General features: G+C 44.4%; 1 non-coding gene across 1 annotated transcript in view; it reads right to left on the reverse strand.

The window, feature by feature from the left end:
- LOC138361721 (5S ribosomal RNA) overlaps positions 1–40 on the reverse strand; it is a 119-nt gene extending 79 nt beyond the window's left edge. The window contains exon 1 of the ribosomal RNA XR_011227136.1: positions 1–40. This exon is cut by the window's left edge and continues 79 nt beyond it. This is a non-coding gene — a ribosomal RNA (5S ribosomal RNA).
- Between the last annotated feature and the right edge of the window lie 3,883 nt (positions 41–3,923).

Consider the following 3,923-nt stretch of genomic DNA (forward strand, 5'->3'; position numbering starts at 1 on the left):
GGACGAGAAGCGGTGTTCTCAACGTGGTATGGCCGTTGGCATGAGACTGCCTACACATTGTGGCTAATAACCAACTCTTTTTAGTCATCACGGCAGGATACGGACCTTCTTGTGGTGTCTTAATGGTAATTGTATCCTAACATATTTTTGTCTCCTTGGCATGGATATTTAACATCGTTTATTCAGTCTTGGGTTTATGTTCTTTCGCCATTTACAGACATTTTACATCTACCTACTTCCTCAGCCTACCCTGCCAATTTCTAATGAATTTGTGGATTTTCTTTTGTAATACATACATGTGTGTGCTCATCTGCTCTTCAGTTTTTATGATATTTGTCTCATCTGTCCTGCTTTATGATACTTTTACAAAGAACATGAACAAATGCTTCTATTTTAGAGAAGATATGGGATCCAGGTTTCGGAGCCGTAAAACCAACCGTCGTGATTGGTGGACGAGTTGCCAGGTTGCAGCTTCTGTACCGTGCCGGCACATAAATAGGTTCGGCTCAAGCGGCGGCAGCATCATTCCCCCGTGACTGTCTGAGCGTCTCTCATCACCTTGGTTATCTCATCATCATCATGGTAGAAGCAAAGCCTACCAAGAAGGCTGCGGCTGCTGCTGCTGCTGCTGTGGTGGCCACCACCAGGAAACCTCGCGTCCAGGTTGCTCACCCGAAAACTAGTCAAATGGTTCTAGCCGCGGTCGCAGCACTCAAAGACCGTAAGGGCTCGTCTCTACAAGCAATCAAGAAGTACGTTGTTGCCAACAACAAAGTCGAGGCTGCCAAGATCGCCATTTACATCCGAAGATTTCTCAAGAAAGCAGTGGCTGACGGCATTCTTGTTCAGACCAAGGGAAGTGGAGCTAGTGGATCATTCAAGCTGGCCGTAGCAGAGAAGAGGGCCGTTCTAACTCCCAAGAAAGCCACCACAACCAAGAAACCATCTACAGCAGCAAAGAAGGCCGTGGTAACTCCCAAGAAAGCCGCCACAAGCAACAAACCACCTACAGCCTTGAAAAAGAAGCAGCAGCAGCAGCAGCTTGTTGTTGGGAACAAAAAGCCCAAAATAAAGAGAGCTTCAAAATCTCCCAAACCACCCAAGGCAAAGAAAGCTGTCAAGAAAACAACAAAGGCAAAATAAACGACGACATGCAAGCAGCATGAATACACATGACAATAAACATCCAGGCCTCCCCCCTCAGTGGAGGGGCCTCATATGATTCCAAAAAGAGTTTAGTTTTGTAGACAAATAAATCATTACTTTTGGGGTAGATTTACTCTGTATATTATATATATATATATATATATATATATATATATATATATATATATATATATATATATATATATATATATATATATATATATATACACACATACATGGGTGAGGTGATATGGTACCAAAGTTTTGGGTGAGGTGATTGACATTTACACAAGATAAAACACGAACCAATGGGAATAAAAACATAAGAATGGAAGTAACTGCAGAAGGCCTATTGGCCCATAACACAAGCACTTCCTCTTGATGCTTCTATATTGGTTCGGAGTCTTGAAGCTATAATATATATATATATATATATATATATATATATATATATATATATATATATATATATATATATATATATATATATATATATATATATATATATATGCACACAAAACTAAATAGTCTTGTTAGACAAATTGCCCCTATTAGAGGCAAGTTGACTAACAAGCCGAATGACTGCAATTGTTTTGAATTTGAGTTAAATCTAACATAGAAATGTAATCAAACCTAACCTAACCTATGCTAACCCAAGCTAAGCTAACCTAACCTAACCTAAGCTAAGCTAACCTAACCTAACCTAACCTAACCCAGCAATTCATGATCTTAATATAATACTGTTAATTGGATAAACCAATTTGGAAAGAAATGTTCGAAAATAACAAAATTAACTGTTCTTGTTAGGAAAATTGGGCCTTGCATACTTGTCCCAATAGTGTGGTTCTCGCTTTTAGGTACGACATAAACGTATACCTAAGTTGAGAGAGAAAAAGATTCGCACTCAAACATGCATATCGATTGCCAGTCCTGAATTCTGGGTAGATATTCGTGTCCTCCCTTTTCATTTACCATCATTTGGATACTATCAAAACAGCTCTGAGAAGGATAAAATGAATAAAACGGGTAGCTCACTCATGTAAAAAGGAAGAGTTGGGAAAGATCTCTCTCTCTCTCTCTCTCTCTCTCTCTCTCTCTCTCTCTCTCTCTCCCTCACCCCCCCCCCCCCCCCACCACCAATGATCCTGCTCTGCTAGTATATAACGGAACAAACCTTCCCCCCCCCACCCCTCCCTCCCCAATCAGAGTCCCTTTAAGCATGCGAGGATAAAAAATAGATTTCATAAGACCCAATGTGCTAGCTGATATCAAAACAATTTATGTTATCGTCTATTAAGCCCTTCAGTAAAAAAGTATAGGGACCTAATTAGGTCCCGTTTTGAGGTGGTGGTGGGTGGAATCGATGGATTAGCCAAGCTCTTATCCGCCGAATCCGTAGAGGGTACGACCCTGGCGCTTCAGAGCGTACACCACGTCCATGGCAGTGACGGTCTTCCTCTTGGCGTGTTCCGTGTAGGTTACAGCATCACGGATGACGTTCTCGAGGAACACCTTCAGGACGCCACGGGTCTCTTCGTAGATGAGACCCGAAATACGCTTCACGCCGCCACGACGAGCTAAGCGACGAATAGCGGGCTTGGTGATGCCCTGGATGTTGTCACGTAGCACCTTACGATGACGCTTGGCGCCACCCTTTCCGAGTCCCTTGCCTCCCTTGCCGCGTCCAGTCATGGTGTTGAAGTTGTGTGAATAATAAAATTTCGGCACGATTTCCCCAGACTATATCCCGTCAAGCGGACGTACTTGTAGCATGGCAACTCCTAACTCCTGCCTGTCCTTACTTTATGCTTGTACTCGAGCAGAAACACGGCTTTCTCACAACGCTTTCAAAACTGCAGTTGCCTACTCGTCTGTTTCACGTCTCTGTGAAATGACTTTTGCACAAATCCAAAAAATAGAGCAAAATCAGCGATAATAGTGTTTGAGGTGAGCTGCCTGTTGGCTGCAGCCAGAGGAAGGAGGGGAGGGGCAACGGGGTGACGTAGGCGAGTCGAGCAGCCAATGGCGCTCGAGCAAGCGCCTCGAGACGGCGTATATAAGCAAAAATTTTTCGGCGCCGGCCATCACAAACCACAGTTGTTCACCATGGCTCGCACCAAGCAGACTGCTCGCAAGTCCACGGGAGGCAAGGCTCCTCGTAAGCAGCTGGCCACCAAGGCAGCACGCAAGTCTGCTCCTGCCACAGGGGGCGTGAAGAAGCCTCACCGTTACAGGCCCGGAACGGTCGCCCTGCGTGAGATCCGTCGTTACCAGAAGAGCACAGAGTTGCTCATCAGGAAACTTCCCTTCCAGCGTCTGGTGCGCGAGATTGCCCAGGACTTCAAGACCGATCTTCGCTTCCAGTCGTCTGCCGTCATGGCTTTACAGGAGGCATCCGAGGCTTACCTGGTCGGTCTCTTCGAGGACACTAACCTCTGTGCCATCCACGCCAAGCGTGTCACCATCATGCCAAAGGACATTCAGCTTGCTCGCCGTATCCGTGGAGAGCGTGCATAAGCTAAAACGACCACCCTAGTATACACCAAACTCGGCCCTTCTCAGGGCCAAAATATCCTTCTAAGGAGATTTCAGACATTCCTAGCATCAGTCATATGAATTAACCTTCATCTATACATATAATAAATAAATAAATACAATAATTTAGGTGTCATACATACACTGTACACGTGATATCAATAAATCAAGTCATTTGTAGTACAACCTGTCCTCTTACAAACAAAACGCCGTCGCTTTTCATTCTTATGCACTGCCAAGGA

Source organism: Procambarus clarkii, unplaced genomic scaffold (genome assembly GCF_040958095.1).
Source record: "Procambarus clarkii isolate CNS0578487 unplaced genomic scaffold, FALCON_Pclarkii_2.0 HiC_scaffold_652, whole genome shotgun sequence".
Taxonomy (NCBI): domain Eukaryota; kingdom Metazoa; phylum Arthropoda; class Malacostraca; order Decapoda; family Cambaridae; genus Procambarus; species Procambarus clarkii.